The sequence below is a fragment of the Poecilia latipinna genome, unplaced genomic scaffold (assembly GCF_001443285.1).
Source record: "Poecilia latipinna isolate Pla-1442-1.1 unplaced genomic scaffold, P_latipinna-1.0 Scaffold2657, whole genome shotgun sequence".
Classification (NCBI taxonomy): domain Eukaryota; kingdom Metazoa; phylum Chordata; class Actinopteri; order Cyprinodontiformes; family Poeciliidae; genus Poecilia; species Poecilia latipinna.
In genome coordinates this window covers 22,542-33,982 of record NW_015115273.1, presented here as the reverse complement: position 1 = coordinate 33,982, position 11,441 = coordinate 22,542, and the positions used below count along the sequence as shown (strand labels likewise).

The following is an 11,441-nucleotide window of genomic DNA, read 5'->3' as shown; positions in this document are numbered from 1 at the left end:
GGCTAAGCCAACTCCGAGTTGTAAAGGCACAGTGGGTAAGGCCTCGCTACTTGCGTACAATCCATCATAGATTGCTTCTGTAATGACTTTAAAGCAGTGGTCCACAATGCTGGAAGGCAAACTCTGCATGTAGTTTGTAAAACTGTCAAAGCACAGATGGTTTTAGTATGTACATTTACAAGAACGATGGCGGAGGCATTTCTACGCACAAACAGCGTGCCCTGCAAAAGTATTCACATTTTTCCATATTTTTTTATGTTAAAAAGGTAAATGTCAAAGGATTTCATTGGGATTTTATGTGATAGATCGATGAGATGTAAAGTGCAAGGAAGATGATGTACCATTTTTAAAATCTTTTACAATAATACAAATCGACAAATTTGTATTCAAACCCATTTTACCAAATCAGAGACTTGAAAACTGATGTTTAAAGACCATCTCCTGGACTGGAATGTGAGCGAAACTGGCAAACATTTCAGTGTCTCGATGTGCAAAGTACGTGGAAACCTTCTCCATAAAACTCACTCGTCAAGTGAAAAGATTTTGTAAACTTTGTACAGTTTATTATTTATACCCCTGGCAGATTTGGGTTTAAGATAGTCCTAACTTTAATTTGACAGAGAATCTGTGAAGGAGGTGACAGAAAAAAGCAAAGTCTTCCAATCTCAAAGACTTAGAGTTCATCACTAAACATGAATAATGAGAATAACAGTAAAACCATGTAAAAAGCTCATCAGCAGTTAAATGTCTATAAAAAAAGATTTGATTGGTTTAACGTCAGTAAAGGTTTTCCAGTGATTATTGAGAAGGGTATAAATAATTTTTCAACATGCCATTTACAATAAAACCTAAAAAATTAACGCTTTCACATTTTCCTGTCTTTCTCGAAAGATGCCTTTTTCCATTTCCAATCAGAGATAAACTCGGCTGAATGAAAATATTAAATCTAAATCTGTCAGAGGTATGAAATTCTTTCTTTCACCTCCCCAACTACTCATTGATATGAGTTGGTGTATCCCAATAAAATTCCAATAGAATGCATTAAAGTTTGCTGTTGTAACGTGACAAGATGTAAAAATGTTTAAGAGGTCTGAATACTTTTGCCAAACAATGAATTATGAAACCGGCTTTCAGTTTTGCAGAACATTTGCATTGCACTTGCACAGAAATCTGTTTTTTTATGTGTTTGTGCAGTCATAACAGACCATACCGCTCTGTGCCTGTACTTATAACTGTATGCTAACAGTGTTACAGAGAGTCCATGCTCTGCAGACGATATGCAGACTTTATGCACCCTTTTCACTTTTAAAAAACACCCATTATTTTCTGATTCTGCTCGACTTCTGGCTTTTATAAAGCAAGTAGAGAAAAATCTAACTCAGGAGCCTCTCCAAAAGGCTTCCAATCCAATTTCGGGGACTAGGTGTACCCCTTATCCTAATCAATCTCCAGGCAATCAGCAGCTCTTTGTCAGCAAAGGAGGAGAGGAGAAGGTAAGGAAGGGTGGTGAATAAAGAATCAAGACCAGCACAAGGCAGGCGAGAAAAACCCGGAATGATGTGAATAACAGGACATCAGGAAAGGTTAAAAAATACAGGTTGAAAGAGGAGGAGAGACGGTGGAAGTGCAAAGGTACAAGGACCAAAAAGGAATGTTAAAAACAGTGGAAAATGTGAAGGTGAGAGGTGGCGAGTTTGGTGCCTCATTAGATAAAAACACTTAGGAGTCAGAGTCAGGAAGCAGATGCTGGGGCTTCAGTGGTGTTTTGAACAGAGAATCACTCATCAAACGATAAAGTCTGTGTGACCTTTTCGGCAGCCTCCCCAGAGAGATGAATGGAAAGACAAAGGTACCGACATAACAGATTCTCTAAACGGGCTTCTTATCCTCTCTGGCCTCCTTGGGGCTGTGCTGTTGGCCCTCAGATGGGAGAAACAGTGCAGCGTCGCCTTCCATCTTAAACACGATGTCTGCTGGAAAATGGGGAAAACACGCATCCATCACACGGCGGCAGAAACGTTCACCTGGATATCATTCAGAAAACCTGATTAATAACTGGCTTAATCTGCTCCACACAAAGATGAAGGAGGGTGTTAATGGACATGTAATAATTTAGGTTTCTGTACCCCTACTGCACAAGACCAAAGAAAAAGAAGCTGTTAAGATTCATTGGAGTTCAATCAAACAAACCTCAGCATGAGACATCCAAAGTACTCAGCACTTTCAATCTCCAATGGACATTAGAAGCCAAGAGAAACTTACACTTCCTAAGAATACAGCATGGCCCGTTTTTCTTTCTTTTTTTTTCTTCCAAGCAGCCTGAGGTTGTTATTTTTTTAAACTGGTCTGGATCTGTTGTCCACTATGCTTTCCAACCGTCTTTCAAATGTTTTCTTTGGACCAGGACTGCATTTTGACACGTTTTGAGTTTGTGGAGTGGCAGGTTTCTTTTCACTGTCGTCAAAGAATTCATTAACTGCAGTCATCAGTTCCCCTTATTTTGCCACTGCAATGTAATGCTTCTTGCTTGTTTAGTGTTTTTCCTCATGCAAAGCACTTTGATTGCCTTGTTGCTGAAATACAGATAAACTTCCCTCGCCCTGCTGCAAAGTCAAAGGGTCGACGCAGTTGGCTGAGCGTCTGCTGATAAAAGTTTCATGCATTAGAAGACATGTGACCAACTGAATTTAACTGCATTGTCGAATTGAGAATAACTGATTCAAACTTTGAGATTTGATTGTGTTGGCTTCCAACAGTCACATTGGATTCTGCATAGCAGGAAACTAATATGACTTTTGTGGCGACTTGGGCTTACAAAAGTGACTTGATCCTCCAACTACTTCCTGTCATCTTCTTCTTCATGGTTTGTGCCAGAAGCAACATGCTGTTGTTGATCATGTAACTCGTGTGATGCAAAAAAGTGTTTCAGTTGCAGTTTTACAAAGTAAACCAATTTGTAAAACAGCCAAAAAAACCCACCTCATCCTAGTGACAAAACTTATCAAAAACTAGATTTTTAAAATTTATTTCCGCGTTCCCGTTGAGCAAATTTATTTTCGAAACGTCACATCTTGCAAGTATGTGGTCAACGAAATAGCTGCATTTCAAATGCAGGCAGATTCTAAATGCAGGTGGCAAACAAGACAACTCTTGAAGATCAAATAAGTAATAAGCCAAAAAAAGGTAAACAACCAAAGCGCCACGGCGTTGGAAACCTCTGCAGCAGAATACACGCATCGTTTCTGCAACCAGCTTTCCTCTCACACCAGCTTGTGCTTTACATACATGAACGTGACAGTGTGTACTGACCTTTGGGATCTTGAAGTGAATGGATGAAGACAGAGTGATTGAGGTGCAGCCCCGCTCCAAGCGAAAGAAATGTTTTGCATGATTGCGACCACTCAGTCTGACGTGGGAAAGAAATCTGTTTACCCAGGAGCTATAATGTGACTTTTGTTCTCCATTTACATTTCCTGCCGCAGCCCTCCCTGTGCAGCCGTCGCAGCTCTGAGATCATTGTGAGCAGATCTGGAAGGTGTTTAAAAAGAAAGGGGGGGGGAATGTTTTTATTCTGCTGGCCTGCTTCTAAAGTTCAGTAATTTCACATCCCTGAAATGCATTTGATTGCTAGAGTATCGACTGAAAGCGATATTGCAAAATGACAATTTGCAAGGGAGGTTGTAGGAATGAAAAGGATTTCTGTCAGGATTATCCAATCTTTGTCTGATTATCCAGGAAACACGAGGCCGTGTCAGGTAGAGGGGAGGTATGCAAGTCTGTTTACTACCAGCTCAGAGCGTGAGCGTACGTGGCGTCCCCTTAAAAAGCAACTGCGCTTTGTACACTGACTGAAACAATTAGCATGAGAATTGAACCATCACAACGCACCAGCACGGCGTTTGATTGCCCCCCGGGTGCCCGCTCGATTCAGCCAATCCGTCGGCGTCTCCCGGCTTTCTCTAACAACAACAAACATTTCTTTGGCTGCGACATTAAAAGAACAAGTCCAAATCCTGGATGTGTTTGTTGTTCCACTTGAAGAAGATCAGCGGTTGGCTGTCAAAATGATATTCTGTCAGCGAGCGAAGCGCCATAACCTTTATTGTGAGGCACTTTCTTCTTCAAGAGGAAACGCTTTGCACAAATGACAGGGTAATTTCCAGGCAGCTTTGGTGAAACTGATTAAAAGTGCTGCTGTTAAGAAAGATTGTTGCTAAGACGTCTTGTTGCTAAAGAGCCAAGAGAGAGGAGGAAAACTATTTGGAGATTGGAAACACAATGGAATAATGAAGGCTTAGAGTTTGACTGAAAACAATTTGTTTCAAACTCTGATCCCAAGCAACTTTTTTTTCACATTAATGTACAAAAACTCTTGATGACCTAGAGAATTAAACAGTTGTTTGGCTGCTCAGCAAAGTTTAGGCAACACCTTTCACCTGTATTGAGAGCTACAAACAGTTTCATACCTCGTTTTGTCGCAGTAAAACTGTAAACGTCAGCGAGAGACCAACACAAAGTTGTGAATAAATCTGAAGTTGGAGGAAAATGACAGATGAGTTAACATCAAGGCAGGTGGACTGATCCTGACAGAGTGAGGAAGAGCGAACCCAAAGGGTTCGGTCTGTGTGGATGGCAGGAGAGCAGGGGGACTGATGAAGGTTTGCTGATGGTGTCCAAAGTCATCAGAGAATTATTTAAACTACAAGCACAAAGAGCCAAAAACTAAAACAAAGAATCAAGAGAAACACTTCAAAGTTTCAAGGAACAGCACAAGAAGGTCAAACGGCTTCGTACAACCAGTGAGGTTAACGGTGGAATAAAGAGTAGTCATCCTGCAGCTCCTTAAAAAGCCCCAGCACACTGATGAAGAGATTGCAGACAGGTGTGCAGTGTGCAGCAGGTAGCCCAAGCCATCCAGCAGAGATCCTCTATTAAAACACACTCGCACACACACACGAACACACTCAAGCACCAGGATCAAGACCGCGTGTGTTGAGCCTTGAGTGAAAACTCAACTGTGCTGGACAAAGAGTCACAAACACTCGGTTGTGGAACTGTTCCTCAACAAAGACTAAAGGATATTCACTCCGTCTCTGGGCAGATTTGAGAGTTAGACAAGAAAGATTTCAAACAGAAATAGAAGCAGAGAGTGATACAAAATGAGAGAAGAACAAGGGATAGAGCAAAATGGAGAGAAGGCTTTGAAAGAGAGAAAGGTAGGACAGCCTGAGGTTTCAGTATTTGCGTTTCTTTTGTTATTGTTACCAGCAACTTGAAACTTTCCTTTTATTTTTGGGATTGTTTGGTCCCGACTCCAACTAAGAGCTTAATAGAGATGCAGAATTCACATCAGCTTCGTCCGGACATGAATTCTGGACAGTGAAAGCCCTCACAACCACACCTGCTGAGATCTGACTCCATGGATTAAGATCAATCTGTGATCCACAAGAGGAGCTGGAGCTGATTCACCTGGAGTCTCTGAGATTCACCTGGAGTCTCTGAGATTCACCTGGAGTCTCTGAGATTCACCTGGAGTCTCCAGAGACCTTGAGGACGAAATTTATTCAGCTGCTTTGACCAGCAGCTAAATTGAGATCCAGGGTGTGAGGTGGTGGTACAGGCAGTCTCCACCTTTCATTAAGAATTTTGGACCTTTAGCGCAAACATAATATTGCCATGCTTATAAATATTTGTAAATATGGAATGGATGATGCATAATGAGTATAATTTTTCATATCAGTGAGCTAGTGAGAAACGTTATAACTAATTTCACAAATTTCTATTTACAGTCAGATAATGGAGCCATAATTTGACAGTGGCTGACATGTACAAAGACGCAGCAAATGGTGAAATGCGCTGAAAAAACACACGAATGATGTCAACTCCAAAACACATACACACACACAAATGCAACAGAAAAATTATGCAAAAAAGGGCTGCAAACACAGACAATAGGGGCAAAGGGAAAATTTTCACAAATACTGCAAACAACAGCAAGTATGAAGAGCTGAAAACCTGCTCCACCAAACAAAAGTCCTCCAGACCACTAGAGGAAGTCAACCACCAAATCATTTGTGACCAGACACTCAGTAAAGATGGGATGTCATGATCTAACGGGATGTCTCAAAGAAAGCTGAAGAAAGAAAGAAAAGGTGCGAGCAGCATCATATTCATATAGATAATATCTACTCTTGACTGAGCCTAGTGGTCTGGAGCATTTCCATTTTGAGGAGCGAGTTTGCAGCATTTTGTACTTCTTGATGTTGCCATTTGCAGTATTTTCCCTTTTGCTTCTATTTCCTGTGGTTGCAGCATTTTCTGTTCCATTTGTGTTTGTGAGTTTTGGAGTTTGCGCCATGTTTGCTGTGCATTTGCATCCGTCAACCACCTTATAATCTAGCCTTACTGTACATGTTCTGCATAAGAAGCAAAAACACCACAAATCAGTTCAGCCCTTTTGTCACTTTGAGGTTCGGCCATCTGGGGTGTAAAACATCATGTTTGATCAACATCAAGTCCTCGGTGCCAAATCACGGCTCCGGTTCTACCAAATAGAAGAAAAACTCTGTAAATATGTTTAAAATAAGTAAATCTAACTCAACGGTAGGTTGCTGTAGAACGTATTTGCAGTATGGAAGACCACTGGCCATGTACCTGCGTCAGACTGTGCTGTCGGCAGCTGTCCCTGATGCTCATTTTCCCCAGCAGGGTTTGGGTTCAGCCGAGAGGTCAAGCAAACATTGTCATTTTGCTCAGCCCTGGGTGGGTTGGCCCTGCACCTCACCAACCTGCAGCACTGCATCAAACATCTCCTCTGTGATTACCGCCTCTGACACATGGACATAGCTGGCCAGCTGCTGCGCCACCTGTCAGAGTAAAGACCTGAAGCGGAGGAGAAATTAATGGGAGCGAGCACGAGGATGAAAGTTGGGCGGGCTTGAAGACATAAAGGACAGGGAATGAGACCAGAATAGGAAATGTTGGACACATGGATGAGAGAGTGGGGGGTGCGGGGGGTGAGGATAATGGAAATGTGTGGAGATAATGAAAAAGAGAAAATTGAAGGACGCAGAAAGGGGACAGAGTGGGGAAAAAAAAAAGACAAAGAGCGGGACTGAGTTCAAGATGCAGAATTCCAAAAAGCAGAGACTTCATGAAAGACATAATTAAATTGTGGCATTCATTGATTCTCTTTTGTAATGTCAGAAAACTGAAAGCGACTGCAGCCATAAAACGACAGACATTTGTATTAATTCCTGCGGGCCTCTTTATACGGAGCGCGGTTGGTATTCAGGGACATCATTACCAAAACCTACAAAAGCTCTTATCAGCTGCAGAGGGCTGCCTGTGTGTCTGAGGTGTGTGTTTGTTTCACACGACTCGCCTCCTATCTCTGTTTCACATCTTTTGCCATCTGAGTGGAATGGGCAGTCCAGCTCCTCTACTGTGTTTTTTGACATTTCCATTAGTCAGGATGAAAGCCGAACAGGAATCAGACTCACTGGACAAGCCTTCATACAGAGCAGGAACAAAGGCGCCGGAGCACCTTTCTCCGTTTGTGCAGAACTTCATAAAAATATGGCCATAAAAATATTTTCTGCTGCTATTCAAAACAGCTAGCAGCTACTCACAGGGATTAATGCTCCCCTCCTGGGGTTTTTCAGTGTCAGGGCTTTCATTATAAGGCTCAATGGGGCACGAGTCTTTCATTAAAGGCTCAAGATCATGTCTCACTGGGGTTCGGTCACGTTTGTGCCTGCAGCTATTTCTGTATGTAAGCACACTTTAGATTTTAATATTTTTTTTTGGACATTACAACCTCAAATGTCAATGGATTTCATTTTATGTGACAATCCAAAACAAAATGGAACCAATTTATTATTTTTTTAGCAAATAATTTGTGTTCAGCTTCTTAATTAAAATACAGTGAAGATCATAAAGCAGGAGAGGAGATGCAAGGTTAGAAAATAAAACAATATCCCAAGCTTTGAAAACCTGTCTTCAGTACAGCGTAGTATGGAGTCCCAAATACTCTCGTTTCTGTCTCCGTATTGTTTGCAGAAAATTTGCATAGAGTTGAAAAAACTGGTATAAAATTCCAGTTCTCAAGGGCTGGTGCCCTGCAACTGTGTCCCAGTCGTCCTGCATCTGGAGCCGTTGCTGGTCAGCTTGGCATTCACATAACTCAAACTGCGCCAGAGTTCGTTCAACCAAACCGAGACCAAGTTTGCTTTTTGGTCCGCATCAGAGTTTGGTTGCATATTCACACCAAACCCCAATCAAACCCGACTGTCTGGGAAAACGAACCAGAGTTCAGTTAAAGCGGACTAAGCAGTGCTGGTGTGAATTCACCCTCAATGTCCAGATTTTAATTTTCTAATCATCTCTCAAAACAAACTGCTGCTCAGCATCTTCATTTAGGTGAAGCACATTTAAGAACAAAGGGGACCAAACAGTTTGTGACACGAAGATGGTAGAACAGCCTTCCTTTGTGGACTTGTGTTTCAGAAAGCAGCAATAAACTTCTTAAAGCAGGCTTTCTGTTTACTTTCATTGTCTTTTTTGCTGTTATTTTATCTTTCTTTTATCTGCACTTAGTTTTAATAGTCATTTTATTGGTTTTCCGCATAGTGTTTTCTGATGATTGTGTCTGTAAAAGGCACTTAAATAAACTTTACTTCAGAACTGCCTCTTTCCTGCAGTATGGACTCAACGGTGTCAATGCTGCTGGGCAGCTCAGTCGTTGGAGCATCGTGAGGCTGGAGTTCTTCACGCGTTCGTCCTGGGTTACGTTCCCAGTTTCGGGGTTCAATACAGAGAATAAAAAATTTAAAAAAAAAACACACACATTTAAACCATGTCAAAAACATTCCCCTGAAATGTAAACAGTTAAATAATCTGACCAACAATGGTGAAAATGACTTCGAGTTACATTAGATTGAGCAAAATCTTCTTTGAACTCTGTGGACTGTGCTAATGAGATTGTCCAAAATGACTGTAAAGTCATGATATAATGTTTAAAACATTTATTGACATGCAAGTGCACTTTAAAGTCATAAATAATTCTCTCTTTCTCTGCTAAGTTAAGCTTGTATTTTTCATTGCCGGTTTAATACCTTAAGTAATCCACTGTTCCAGACAGTAATATTCCCTATCTGGCATATTATGTGCTCCCTGTGCCAAGGTAAACAAAGGGGTCTAAAAAAAAATGTGAGCCTAGTTTTCCTAATGGCTATCTGTTGTAGACGTGGCACAAAACTTTGACTTGTGTCTGAGAGCTGTGTCAGTGAAGTGTGCAGCAGAGTGGTGAAGAGTTGGTGCACAGAGCAGGAGCTGCACACCAAACAGCCTCCCAGAGAAAGAGTCCCTGGGCAGGCAGCGTCAGTGTGACCCACTGCTGACGATTCTTTCCAGGCCCAGAGCGACCTGATGGAACCTGGAGCAAGAAGCCCAGCCTGCTTCTGGGAAAGTAAACAGGATCCGACCCAAAATGGAGGTACTCTGGGCGGCGGATGACTCAGTTGGGAGAGCAGACGCACCATGTCCAGAGGCTATAGTCTTCCACGTTCTGGGTTCAGTTCCTGGTCTCGGGTCATTTGCTGCATGTCTTCCTCTGCTCTCTCTCTATCCTATCAAATTACTGCCCAATAAAGGCCACAAGGGCCTAAAGATCTTTAAAAAGAAAAAATGGAGGTACTCTCTATCCTGTCATGATAAGGCTGGTTTCTGACACCTGATCTGCTGACCTTCCTTTGTTGGGATAGTGATTATGAATTCTTCCAAACTTTCCCTTTAGACACCAGTCAGGTATTTATAAATCTTAATTGTGCATGCAAACCAGAAGTTCTGCCTCCCAGAGAGATGTTTGATAAATTAAACCTTTTATCAGCTAAAGAAAACCTGAATGTTCATTCTCCAACTTCTCCCTTTAAGTACATAGTTAAATTTCAGAATCATTTATATCTTGTTTGTTAATTGATCAGTATATTAGTGATTCTTAATTGTTTGATTATTGAATCTATTAGTAATTTCCAAATAGATTTTTCATACATTTGAAACTCGTAAAGATATGTAATTTAAGGATTTATTTATTAATTTCACCATATTCCTTATTCTACCCATGCATCCTGTCTAAGCTTAAGCAGTGACATTTGTCGAACTACTCAATTCCCCCGCAAAAAAACTGCAAATTGGTTGGGGTTTAAATTACATTTACAACATGAAATTACGTATCAAGAAGTTGTACAGGACATAGATCTGGTCAGTGACGGACACTGATAACTAAAAAAGTTAGTTGCACTAACCTTAAAGCCCTAACCATAAACACTAGTTCAACTAATGCTAGAAAACTATGTCAAAATTATATTCAGTGGAAGCTAACGCTAAAGCGCTAACTTCAGTTCAAATTATATCTGCCATTGAAAGACATTATATTTTACATTCTATAAAGCCCTTTGATATATTTGTATGTTGTTCTCCTCTAACCATGATTTATTTTCTTACTGTATGTTTCAAGTAAAGCTCTTGGGGAGGAAAAAACGAGAATGTGAGGAGAGGAAATGGAACTGCCATGTCTTCACACACTTCAAAATAAGAGCATGAATACAGACGTCTGTCGAACTGACGAATTCTTAACCAAAACTTCGAGACAGATGTTTTCGACTGAAACTTGACCAAACAGACAAGTAAATTACAGCTTCAGGATTTATACGGGAAAATTAATTTATGGAAAACTAAACGGGGAGGATGTGATGTAAAGCAAGCCAAGAAAACATCCCACACTATTACACCAGCAGCCGGAACTGATGCATGCCACAGCTATCTGGATATGAGTGTAGTTCTCTGCTACTCTCTGTAGAACCGGCTTTAAAGTTCAACATGTTGTACGGTCAGACACAGTATTTACATACCTGTCAAGTCTCTTGTTTTGCCCAAACAAAACATTCCTCTTTCTCGCTGTGCTCCCGTTGTTGTGTTTTGCTGTAAATATCCCGTATGTTGGCCGTAAATATCCCGTATGTTGGCTCCGCCCACCGCTCTTTCATTGGTTTCTTCACACAGTACGGGTTTTAGCTGACGTTTTTATTTAAACTATTAAAATTTACTGCATTTAAGTCTTAGAAGTAAAACACATATAAATGGTGAGGATTTTTTTTATTTTTTAATCTGTTTTGGAGGATATCTTCAGTCTGGTGAGATCTCACGTTAGACTTTCCACACGGCGGTGGCATAAGGCAATAAGGTTTGAACAATTACACCCAAATACAGCCTTCTCTATTCATAATTAGAGAGCGCTGTGGTCTCACTCCAGCGACCCCCCCCCACCCCACGCCACCCACGCCCACCTGGCCTCATTTCTCAGCAGTAATTTCTCCACAGTAACAGGTGGCACCTAAACCTCCTCCAACATTACCCAAGCACAATCCCTGCACAGATCATAC

At 41.2% G+C, this 11,441-nt stretch overlaps 1 long non-coding RNA gene across 2 annotated transcripts; it reads right to left on the bottom strand.

The window, feature by feature from the left end:
* Nucleotides 1-546: 546 nt before the first annotated feature.
* LOC106938653 (uncharacterized) lies at nucleotides 547-10,987 on the bottom strand. 2 transcript variants are annotated; one of them, XR_001422672.1, is made up of 3 exons: nucleotides 10,911-10,987; nucleotides 3,310-3,528; nucleotides 547-1,970 (listed from the first exon to the last, which is right to left on the bottom strand). It is a non-coding gene; the product is annotated as an uncharacterized LOC106938653 (long non-coding RNA). The 2 variants fall into 2 exon arrangements; XR_001422671.1 differs by lacking the exon at nucleotides 10,911-10,987 and adding an exon at nucleotides 4,467-4,876.
* Nucleotides 10,988-11,441: the final 454 nt, after the last annotated feature.